This window comes from Gavia stellata, chromosome 4 (assembly GCF_030936135.1).
Source record: "Gavia stellata isolate bGavSte3 chromosome 4, bGavSte3.hap2, whole genome shotgun sequence".
Taxonomy (NCBI): Eukaryota; Metazoa; Chordata; class Aves; order Gaviiformes; family Gaviidae; genus Gavia; species Gavia stellata.
The window spans coordinates 80,429,765-80,442,410 of record NC_082597.1 but is presented as its reverse complement, the minus strand read 5'-3'; the positions used below and the strand labels follow the sequence as shown (position 1 = coordinate 80,442,410).

General features: G+C 40.6%; 1 long non-coding RNA gene across 1 annotated transcript in view; it reads left to right on the top strand.

The window, feature by feature from the left end:
* The window catches only part of LOC132316932 (uncharacterized), a 35,572-nt gene that overhangs the window by 21,432 nt on the left and 1,494 nt on the right, over positions 1-12,646 (top strand). The window contains exon 2 of the long non-coding RNA XR_009483964.1: positions 7,120-7,204. This is a non-coding gene — a long non-coding RNA (uncharacterized LOC132316932). The remainder of the gene's footprint in view (positions 1-7,119; positions 7,205-12,646) is intronic.

The following is a 12,646-nucleotide window of genomic DNA, read 5'->3' as shown; positions in this document are numbered from 1 at the left end:
AAGCAGCAGTGGCAGTTCAAACAGCTGCTTCACTTGGGTCTGGATAAAGATATTTGCAAAAGCTTACTGCTGGGTCCAAGGCTCATTTGAATTTTTATAGCTGGACAAACATACAATATCCTTGTGCTTCACAAGCTGTCGTCTTTGCTAGCGTGCTTAAAAACCCCACAGCAAGTTTTGTGTCAGAAATAATAATTGAGCATCAAAAGTTACGCCAACAGATTAGCTTCTGTATGTGAGCGTGCTTGGTATTTTTGGGGTGGCTGCATAAGAAGCATTTCTGTAGTAAGTCCCAATTCAGTGGGATGCTTTGCATCCTCAAGAGTTAGCTGAATTTGGGTAGAATACAGGGACTTTTAGGATTTCTTTAGATCAGGTAAAGATGGGGAAAGATCATGGAGTCATAGAATGGTTTGTGTTGGGAGGGACCTTTCAAGATCGCCCAATCCCACCCCCCTGCCATGGGCAGGGACATCTTTCACCAGACCAGGTTGCCCAAAGCCCCGTCCAACCTGACCTTGAACACTTCCAATGATGGGGCATCCATACCTGCTCTGAGCAACCTGTTCCAGTGTCCCATCACCCTCATTGTAAAAAAAACCAAAACAAAACAAAAGCTTCCTTATGTCCAATCTAAATCTATCCCTCTTTCAGTTTAAAACCATTACCCTTTGTCCTGTCACTATAAGCCTTGGTAAAAAGTCTCTCTCCATCTTTCTTACAAGGCCCCTTTAAGTATTGAAAGGTGGATTGAATTAGTTCAAAAGCAGCTGTTTCCCACACCTTTTAATGGGCAGTTCTCTTCTGGATGTTGTCTAAAGAAGGTGAGGCCTCAAATGGTAACCTGAATATGGCCACATGTTCTTAAACTTCTAGTTAGTAAAGTTAAAAAAAAAAAGGGGGGGGAGGGGGAACCCCAAACTGTGCAGCATTTGACGGGAAGCCAGTGTAACTCCCTTGAAACTGGAGTGGCATGCCTGAGTCAGTGAAGTATGAGCTAAGAATCTGGCAGAAGCCTTTTGCACAAAGGAAGGCTGAGAGAGTCTCTCAGGAAGCCTGTACGCTGCTAAATGTGGCATGTTTGAACATGAGACTGACATCATTGTGAGTTCATAGTAGTGAAAGAACAAAGTATCAGCCACAAATTAGACTGACCTAATTTTTAAGTCACTTCTAAAAACTTAATAGCACAGTGTGTTGCTTGTGCAAGCTGTTTATTTCTATCCCAACCTCTGACTACTTAATTTAAACTACAAGTTAACCCTCTAAACTGTCAAAGGAGTTGTTCAGGAAGGTGTGTGTGTGTTTGAGGGGTGCTGCAGACTTCCTTCCTTGGCTCTTTTTCCTCTCTGACCTCAATCTTCACATAAAGGAAGTGATTAAGGACCACCCATCGTATACCTTTATCCTTCAGGATCAGTTTCCTGGAGGTAAAAACCTCAGGATTGCCTAGCAAAACCTAACTCGTTCCTATGGGCTGCTCACATGCAGACTGGAAGTCTGTCTGAAAATGATCAGAATGCTTGCCAGCAGTATCAACAGGAATTTATGTATAATCACTAAGTTATTATAAAACTAATCAGTATTATTTATTGAAGTATTCATGATCATTGACAAATAACTGGCCTTTCTTCCATTGCGGAATACCTAATAAATAGGTTGGACTTGATGATCTTAAAGGTCTTTTCCAACCTAAACGATTCTACGATTCTATGAATGCAAGGATCTTGCAGTTTGCAGATGATATACTCTTTCCAAGTGTTTTAGTTGGCTGCACATGCAGTGAAGTTGATCCATTCTGTTGATACATTACTTCAGTTATTGCAGAAGTATATTGAACTCTCCTGGCTTGGGATTACTTTGACAACAATCAGTGCCTTTCTGGTTGCTTTTTAAAGGACTGTGTAAAACAGAGCACCTCTACAAATTCTATATAAAATCTTGTTTATAGATTTGTACGGAGCTGTGCATACACATAAGCACACTTCAAACAGCATAATACAAATGTAATTTAAGGGAATATATTTTGTTTCTCTTTGCTATTCAAAGTCCTGTTAGAAGCCCAGCGAGGTCACTACAAAACATTTCTTGTTGAGCTTGGTCTTTGACTAAGGCTAATTTACTCCCTCGGTTTGGTATTGCACGCTTTTGCTCTTCAAAATTTAAAAAATCCCGGTCCCTTTTAATTCTTGCAAACTAGGTGTAATGGCAGTCACATTTTGTCAGTCACTCATAAGGGGGATTAATGTATTTTGTGGTTATGTCACTCTTCTTCCTCTACTTAAATGGTAATGTTTATAGTGATGTAAGAGGTACAGCTGGGGAAGATAAGTCACCCTCTGCTCTCTCCTTCCGTTGTAAAGATATATATGGCTTCTTTTTTCAGCCGTGTAGTTACCATGCTAGAAATGTGGCTTTGGCACTGCTGCAGGTCTTGTATAACATGATTCAAATTCAAACAAACACTTGGGATCCTTTGGGAAAGACGTACCAGGGCACGTTACCTGGAGCGTAGCTCAGTGACATACCATGACTTCTGTTTCTGTTCCTGAACTGAGACCCTGTTGGCACCATCTTGTCAATTAAATTTAAAATTTGAAAGCAATTGTAATAAGCAGGCCATCAGAATTACCTTTGTGGGTACAAATTAGGTATGAAAATATGTTCTGTTCCCAGTGTGCGAGCTGTCGGGAGTCTTACACCATGGTGAGAGATTTGGGTCCCAATTGTCTGGATCTAGGAGTTTGTTAATTTATTTTCTGAGCCTCATCTGCAATTCAGCAGTCACTCCATATCATAGCCTGAACCCCTTCCTACTCTGCACTGCCCAGAACGGGAGACCTCTTAAGTGGATTACTGCAACTGTTTAATTTCTAGGAACACCAAACAACATGAATTATTCCACCACGTGAACTGGGAGCCATTGCCGCACACCATATACCTCTATATTTCCTTCTCTAACCCCACCTCAAGACAGTGGGGCTGTACTGTGTTTGTGAACTCAGTGTTTTTCACCATCAATTATGTTTTCTTGTCATATAAATGTCATTTAAGGAGAAACCCAATTAGACTTAACTGCTTTACTGAGTAGGACTGAGCTTACATACATGTAATGTTGATGTTTTATTGGGCCCAGCATCCCTTCTGAAGATGCTTCTCTGTGCTTTTATCACTATGTAACATACACTGCTCATAATATTTAATTTTGTATTGAGCATGCAGGGGGTTTTTTAAATGAGTTTGACAACAGACTTAATTAACGCTTATTAGGTATGGTTTTTTAAACTTCTAGATGTTTCTCTGTACAGCTGACAGGACATGGATGCAGCGCAGTGCAGCACTGTATTTTCGGACACAAGCAGGAAGAAACAAAGTATTAATGTTGACAGTTTAAAAAAAAAAAAAATAAAAGAAATTCCTTCCAAACTTTCTCATGCCCTAATGTGAAGGGGTTGAATGTGCATGTTGCCTTCCGGGAGAACTGGTGTCATTTCCTCAAATGGGTGAAAGACCAGAACATTTTAACCCGTACCATGGAAGCAGTTTACACATCTCTGTTCTTAAAGGAGATTGACTCACTGTGATCTTTAGTCATTCAATTTAATTTAAGAGAAGAGTCATTAAAAAGTCTGTTGCAAGAAATTCACCCCTGCCTTGCCCAGAAGCTATTCTGATTTATTTCCCTAATAAAATTACTGTCATTATCCTCTGCCTTTAATCCGTCCTGGTTCTTGTATGAAGACTTCAGATCCACCTTCTGTTTTCATCATACAGTGACCACAAAGCAGATCAGAGTTGCCTTTTTTTTTTTTTAAATTTTTGGCTCCTTATTTGCAGGCCTATATTATTTGAACGTCTCCCCTTTAAAGTCTCTCACTAGGCAAAAGGCCTTAAACTTAAAGGCTAACCATTATCTGAAGACTCTGAGGTCCCATCTTACCTTCCTTCATGGGAAGCCTTTTAAAGAAATAGCACGGACTATTATAACTGCTGTGCCTGATGTTGATGTGGCACTACTCTTTGGAGCACTCCTCCTTTTAATGTGTTTCTCAGCAAAAAGATGACCATGTAAAATACAAAAGTCACGGTTCGTATTGGTCTGCAGAGCTGCAGAACACGGTCAGTCGGTTCGGGGTGTGCGGATTGTGTAGTAGATGGAAACCTTGGTGTCATGAAAGGGACTGCTGTAAAACAGTCTTGCTCTACAAAGAGTAAGGATATGCTGGAATTTCAACAGCTTGAGGACTTACAAAGTAGTTCAACACTTTAAGGTTTTCCCTTTTTGTACTTTGTGTCTTTGAATCGAGAGCTAAAATACAGTTGCTGGTAGAGACTGGCAGGCGTGGACTTGGCCGGTTGTCACAAATAAATGACGAATCTTCACCGTTCGGTGTACAGGACCCAAATAGCACTTGTCTTGTGTTTTGTAAGGATAGGTAGCTGTCCTCCAGTTTTAATTCGGTTTGTGAATTCTTACGTTACGTGCTGTGGCTTTGGGTTGGATCTCTTCAGACTCAGATTACATAGATAAATAAAATAATTTTATAACTTATTGTAAATTGTATAAATTTTGTGCCAGATACTTCATACAAGATTAGATTTTTAAGAAGGACGGGATTAAACTTTTAGGAAAGGAGAGGTAGGTACTGAGGTCCTTAGAAGGATGCTGTCACGCTTGACTGTTGAGTCTCTCCCTGGCTTCTAGCTTGCTTGATGCACCGCAGCTCTGTAGCTTTGGGAGGAACGCTTCGTGTGACCCGACTAGTTGGGTTCGTTTAGCTGCAGTTGAGGGAAGGCCCTGAGCAAGAAAGGAGGGAAAAAAGCTTCCATTTCTAATTCCGGAAAATAGAAAAAGGTATTTAAATAAGGCCTGGAGGACTTCTTATTTGCCAGAAGTAAGTAAAAAGGCAAGTTTATATCCTTTTGTAATTCATCCTAATTGAAAGGATGTATATTTCTTTTCCTAAAGTCAGCAGAAAAATCCTGGCCTCTTAATGATGAAAGACTTCTTCTTTTTAAACTCTCTCCTAAGCACAAATAGCTGAAGTTTCCACTTTAAACTTGGGTGGCTCATTCACATTTCGCTTAATGGTAATATGGTATCCTCTCCCTCCCCCTTCTTACCACCAAGGCTAAAAAGGAGGAGGGGAGATATAAAATGTTTCCGAAAATTACAGGAAATGTCTGTTCCTTTAACAGCATTGCCAGGGAATTTCCAAATGCGCTTAATGCTTATGGCTGAGCTTGCAGCAGCTCAGTCTTCAATCACGAGTGGATACTGCTCTAAAAATGTGACACCTCCTTCCAGTAAACTATGTTGAATTCAAGTATATGCTTTGTTTCTCATCTGCTCTTGAGCACAATTAATTGTACCCAATGGTGAAATGAGGGCTCTTGGGGGCTGCTTTAAACTCCTCATTTACTTCTATTCATTAAAGTGGGAAAACCAGTATATGGTTGCCTGAGGTGGTAGCTAGTTTATTTTAAGGACTTTGGAGAGGCATGGATGGCAGGTACTAGTGAATGGGAAGACTACCTGGCAGTTTTCAGAGAGACTTCAGAAACTGCACGTGAAGCGCTAAGGAACAAAAAGGTAAATGCTTTTTGTCCCAGTACTTTGTTTCCTTGGACTATCACAAGGTGGTCTCTGATCACAGGGTCTTGTCTCTAGGCAGAGCCTAATCGGTCTTAAGCACTAGGTTAGTTTTAATTCCCAGTGATGAGATTAGAAACGGGGATAGCGACAAATACGATGAGTAGGATGAATGAGCTTTCTCTTTGTTCTCCATTGCCTTCTGCCGCTGGACTAGGGGAAGGAGCAAGGGAGATCTGCGGAGCCTCTCCCTGGGGCTCGAAAGGGTATCTGCCAGTTGGAGCAGGCAGGGGAGACACGGACGTGGCACAGTCTTCAACAGATCTTCTCACCCACCTCTCTGCCCTGCTCCTCTCGCGTGCGTACGCCGATGTGCTAATGATGGGCAAGTGAGAGGATCTCCAGCCTGGGACCTCCCAGGGACAAACACGCGGGTCCCAGTCAAGGTGTTCGTCCCAGTGAGCAGAGCGTGGTCTGGGTAGCAGACTCTTTCGTTATCTTCTACTCTTGGAGTTTGCAAGGTTGTTAGAGCAGTTGCCTAAAGACAGAGAGGTGATTCTTGTAGCACCTTTCCTCGCGAGGTGACGTGGGTTTTGAATCTGTTCACTCACTGTCATAATGTGCTCAGCCCTCTGCTGTGGTGGCTCTTCGCGGTTGTCATATCATTCACGACGCGATTCGGAGCTGCTCCTGGATTTTGTAATAAGGCAGTGCTTGGCAAGAATTTATTATCATGGTTTATGTTACAGTGATTATGTGGAGCTGTCATCTCTTGATAGCGATGATTTGAATCTTGTTTTTAGCTGCCCAGGAAACGGTTTGGAATTGACACTAATGTGTTTATTTTCAGTTCCTCATGTAAAGGTTATAATTTAATTTGTTCAGGTAGGAACAGCAGGTAGTTTGCACAGAGGTTGTACGTGTATGACTATACGTAATGATTGGTGACGCCAGTGTTACCAGTTTCCAGTGCTGACTTTTTTAGCGTGTGATGAGGTGGGATTAATTACCTGAGATATTCTGTTTCGCTAATCTTTGTCCATGCTGTAATCAGACTGACTTATGGCAATCTCCTATATTAATGGATACTGAACAAGAGTTTGTGAATTTGCTTGTATTCATGCAAACGCGTCACCCATGAATGCTAGTTACAGATTGGTTTTCTAGCAGGGAGATGTGTCAAATTGTTTGGAAGTTTGGTTCGTTTCTTTGTTTGGTTCTGTTTTTAAGGATCTTAAACTATTTTCTTTTTTCTTTTTAAAGATGGTGAAGAGCTTTGCTGTGATTTATTTTTTTTTCTTTTAGAGAATCAGTATAATGTAATTTTCTATTTCAGATCCTTTCCATTAAAATGAATGCTAGCATTTATAGCTCTCTTTTTTCACCTAGGTTTTCATGTGTTTGGGGGAATTTTACAGCAAATGGCTACACTGAAAGTGTGAAATCAGTTTTCTGTTTTGTGGTGGGTTTGTTTTTTTACTTGTAATAAAGTTTTTTTTTTTTTAATTTTATTTTCCTATGTTTAGGTATTTCCCGCTGCTGGCCTTTCTTTGTATGTGGACCACCCTGTGTCGTCCTGTTCAGCCCATTTAGATTTTGACTTAAATGTAGGTGAGTAATTGCTTTTGACATGAAAACAATAATGAATTCATATAAAAGTACTCCAGAATTTTCAGTTGCTTTGACTTGGAAATCTTACAGGGAGAATAATCTTTTAAAAATCCATTGAAACTTTTCCTGGTTGCCCAGTGTCCCAGGCGATGGAAAACTAAAAATGTTATGTATCGTAGCATTTGTTTGGAGTGGATTAGGTAAGCTTTCCTTCTAGGTGTCACAGAACTATATCCTGTGAACCTACAATGAAGAAGCATTTTGAAATGGAAAGAGCTTCTTGCTTGTATGGGGGGAGAAGGGAGTTCCCAAATAGTCTCTGAGCTGTTGAATAGAGTGCTGTAACATCTCAACAGCATGTTCTAACATTTCCCATGAGCTCACATTCTATCAGTCAGATTTCCCTGCTATAACACGTAATAAACGTTTATTATGCCACAGTGAATGTCAAAGAGGTTGGCTTCTCGGTAAATGCAAATGATGATAATCTGGCTCATTGCTCAGAGTTGGTAATGGTGCATGGATAATATTTTCAAGAACATTGAACATATTTGAGGGTTATGTTAAGTAGGGCACCAAGATGTGGTGTTTTGGTGGTTTGGTTTGGGTTTTTTTGTAGTAGAAAGGACTATATTATTTCAAATACCACGATTTGTATAAAAAGCAGTATTTTACCACTATCTAAATGGAAGGTCCATTCATCTTGCTTAGCCTGGCTATCTTAGAACGCTGGTGGTAAAAATGTCACTGAGCAGTAGGTGTAGAAATAGCTTAAAAATCTAAACTGGAGGTGTTTTATGCAGCTTATTTGTGGGAAGCTGATTTCTGTTCTGACTCTGTATCTCCATGCCTCAGTTGGTGAGCACAATGAAACGGGATGACTTTTCTTTAGACCTAGTAATCAAAACTGAGTAAGTAGTTAGTCAAGTAGGATGAAGGGCAATAGAGCACTGAACAGAAAATTCTCCTTCATGTATAATCCATTGGAAAAAAATACTTGCCTTTTTTCGTGAATGTACTGTGTGTAATCTAAAATGCACGTGGCTGCTGTTTCTACAAGGAAGAGAAAATTAACACTATTCCATTCTGTCTGCATATATAGGCCTAAAGTACAGATGTGCTCAAAGTAGGAGAGGACGGAGAAGCCATTCTGATCATATAGATAAGCAAAGGAAAGCAGGGTGAAATTCTTAAAACTGCTTCTCTTTATGAACATGGTACATACATGACATTTAGAAACAGATTCTTTTTTTTTTTTTTTTTTAATTTGAGTGTCTTCCTTGCTGCTCTGCACTCTTGCACCAAAGTGGAGTGTGCTGTGGAGGGTGAGGGAAAGTCTGTGTTCTTCCACGCCCCAGCCAACGTGAGGAAATGATGTGCTTGTGAGATGATGACGCTTGCTTGAGTCATCCGGAAAGCCAAAAGACACCCTCATTCCCCTCAGCTGAGGAACACAAGCCCTTGTGAACAGAGCTCTTCTTTTAAATCACAAACATTTGTAAACTCACTCCTGTGTGGTCTGCACAATGGCAGGCAAGACATAGGCTTCTTGTAACCTCAGTTATGTTTTTTTCCTAGACTTTACACTTTATTACGCAGTTGTCAATCTCTGGAACTTATTGGCTTGCTTGCTGAATTCAGAAGTAGTACAGCCATTCCTCACTTTCACTTAAAAATCTTATTTCCCATGTGCTCCGTAGACACTTTGTGTTTCTCGCTACTGATGAGTAGCAACTTGAGCGAGGATTGGCCCTCTATTTCCTTAATTGTCACTCAATCTCTGATAGCACAGGTTACAAGCATCTGCTCAGAACAACTTTTATTTCCATCTTTGAGTCTGGTGAGGGAATGCTGTGGCTGTCATAGATGTTGGCGGGGGAAGAAGAAACAAATCGCAGGAGTGGGAATTCACCCTGTGATCCCTAGATCAGGAGTTCCTCTCTGATGCAGGAGTTTGTGTAGGCTTGTTTGCTGAGTATCACGTGTGGCTGTGGTGCTAGGGACTGGTGCTGATGGTATTGGCACCGGCTGTTGAACCACCGGCAGCTCCCAGCTCAGTGACACTGAAGCCAAATGCTGCTTTGAAAACAGCTGATGTGCCAGCAGTGGCATGCGTCCTGCAGTTCACAAACTCCAACTTCTGTGTTTTCATTCAGCTTTTGGGTTTCTTTTTTTGTGCTGGTGTCCATCCTGAGGAACATGAAAGGGAATTTGTATGGGAAGACAGTGTTTTTTCTCATATGTGCATGTGTTTGCCTGTAGACAGTGGAAAAATACATGGGTTTAAAAATCATCTCTCTCAGGTGGAGTATGCCAAAGCTGCCCTTCAGGACCTTCTAATGTTCAGACCCTGTAAAGTTATTTTGTTGGCGTTCTGCCGTGCGGCAGTAACGTGCGTGGGAGCGTTGCTGTAGGTACCTGACAAAGCAGGCATTAGTGACGTCAGGAACAAAATTGCTGAGCGTTTGTGACACCAAGGTTCAACTTTAAGGTTATCTTCGTACGTGAGGTAGAAGTCTTTTAGAGATTGTAGCAAGGGTTTCTAGGAGTTCTCTGCCAGTTCCTTAAACGAGGTAGAATTAGAGTGTCATTCTGAGAGGTTTTTAAAGTATATTCTTGCTGCATCTGCCTCTTTTTAAAAAATAGTTGCTGTCATATGAGATAAAGCCTGAGATAACTCAAACAAGGATCCTACTATGATGTAAGGGAATTGCTTGGAGTCAAAGTGATAGAAGGAGAAATTAGGAGTGCATACAAAATGTGAGTTATTTTGACTGAAGAATCAAACACACAACTGAAGTGCCAGGTTTCCAGTTCTGTGTTTGCCTGCTTTGCTCCATCTGAGCCGTCTGGGATGGGGACAGGAATCCCTGAGGCGAAGAGGGATCCTGTGGTTCTGTGGCAGCATTGCACATATTAGAGATCCACCGTTGTTTGTATGGAAGATAGTAGGGTTTCTGTTGTTTTAGTTCTTGAAACAATATGGAGAAACTGTAAAGATACCAGGCAAGTGTGGAACAGATCTCTTTAACTCACTGTCAAACTAGAAGTTTAGTTTTCTTCTTTAAAAGAAGAGGTAACAAGCAGTGCCACACGTTGCAGTTCATTTACAAGGAGGAAGAAGCCGTGCAGTATTACCAATGTGTATGTGAGTGACTTCATGCAGTATTCTCATAGCTCGATTACGGCTCACTTTTCCGTAATCCTGATTTCAGTGTAGAACATCCTGTGACTAAGATGGTTTCCTAGCTTGAAGATCAGCAACATAATGGCCTATTTAGGGCGAAGCATTACGTTGCATCATTTTGTGAGACACTATGGTGTCAATACATACCATTGCGATCTAAGTCATGAGTAGCGCAGCAGAAAGAGAACAGTCGAGAAGCTGAAATTTTGCCTTTTTACAAGCTATGATGAGAAATGAAACAGTTATTTCAACACCTCATAGTGGCTGACAGGTAAGAGCAGTCACCAGGAAGGGGAGGAGAGCTCTAGTGTTTACTTAAAGCAGGAGTCTCCCAGTTTCTCTTGTTGAGATAAGTCACAAGGAAGAGTCCCAAAGTCTGATAGTACCAGAAACAGAGAGAACGAAAACAAAACAAAACCCTGTAATTGATAAAAATGTTGTTCCTTCCCTGCCCAATGGAGCTGTTCCTGTCAAAATAGGATTTTAGTCACAATAACTTGAGGTGACGTTACTGCAAAGTTTATTACTTTCAAGCCATGGGCAGAATGCTTTCAGAAACTTAACACATAGCTATACATTAAGGTAATAGTGTTATCGAAAAGGATTCTTGACTGGTAGGCCGCTTGCCTTATGTGTGTTACATATTCTTTACCCACTCATCATATATGACTGGTTTGAGTTCTTTTTAAGGGTCTTCTGAAACAAACTTCTATCATGTGAGAGTGAAGGCTGAGACAGCGAGCAGTAAGCACTTAGAAGATAAGAAATATACTGAAACTGAAAGTTGAAAATTAAAGATTATGCATTTTTAACAGGCTCTGGTTTAGAGTTCTGTAGTTTCTCAGCTGCTTTATTTTCTTGTTATTGCTTGGACTTTAAGTCAGCAATTTACCCATCAAAACAAACTGTCTAGTTCACAAACAAACTGTCTAGCTCAAAAGAGCTAGAGCCAATTCCCACTAGAGCCAGTGGAAAAGTTTTCATTGAGTTCAGTGGGTTTGGTATCTGGCAGCCTTTGATATGAATAAAGGAGAATCAAAATTCATGACAGGACATGTTAAGAGAAGCAAAAAAAAAAAAAAAAAAGCAGAATACTTTTTTTCTCTCTGGGAAAAAAAAATGGACATAACTATCAAGTTTCACTTTTTCCCCCCCCTTGCATAATGGCATAGTCTTTTGATACCTTCCAGCCTGTCTACAGAGAGCCCTGAGGCCAGTGTATAATGACTGCTCTTTGAGCGGGAGCACACCTGCCAACCAGGTTGCAAAGATAGGGTTGGTTTTTTTAACAGGTTTAATTAAGACTTGGTATAGTAATTTTTCCAATAATTTTTGAGGTTTAGAGCAATATGCATTTCGCTGCTATACGGTTCCATTTATCTGGACAAGCTTAAAAGCGCTGACTTTATAGCAGTAGAGTCAGGGCAGATAGAAAATCACATTTTGTCAATCTAATGGCTGTTTATGTGAAACCTGGTGTTTTTCCTCGTATTGCTACATGAAACTCGCACGAAATAAGTTTCTTTCAGTTTTCTTTTTTGGGTTGCTAAAGTGAAGTTTGTACTTTTTTCAGAATTTAATTAATTTAAGATTTTGTATATTTAGATTTGTATGATATATCTAACGAGTAGAACATCTGCTGACCTGGGATTTCCCATTGCTAAATACAACTGACCTGTTGCTGTAACAGGACTTTTAATAAACTACCTATAAATTAGTTTGAATTCATGACTTCTCTTGCAATTAAGATATAGAACAAACATTTCAAACTGAAGCTATTTTTTAAGTAAAATGCAAGTTTTCCAGCTGAACCTGTTAAACTGAGGATGTATTTTTTTTTTTCAATATATAAAATCTTCATCTCCCTCTCCATATGTACCCATATGTGCATTAAGAATCCAGGAAAATGCATCCTCATAACTTGCTTCTGTTTACAAATGCTTTGCTGCCTCGAGAGTGTCAATCAATTGGATTTCTATTTTCTTCATCTGGCCACTTCAGTTTTGTGACCGCTGTGTTACTTTGCTTTCCGCTGGCTGGGACAAAGCAGAGGTGGAAGGGCTGCTTGGGTCACAGGCAGGGTGGCATGGGCCAGAACTGAGATAAGACTCGCTTGAAGGTACGCTTTGCCTTGTGCAAGAGGTGTTGCATAGTTTTGTGACGTAAAATTGCTTCCCCAAACAGGAAAAGGGAATGCGATGGTGTGAGACGTGCAAACTGGGGAAATGTGGTTTCTTGCTGAGCCGGTTTTACCC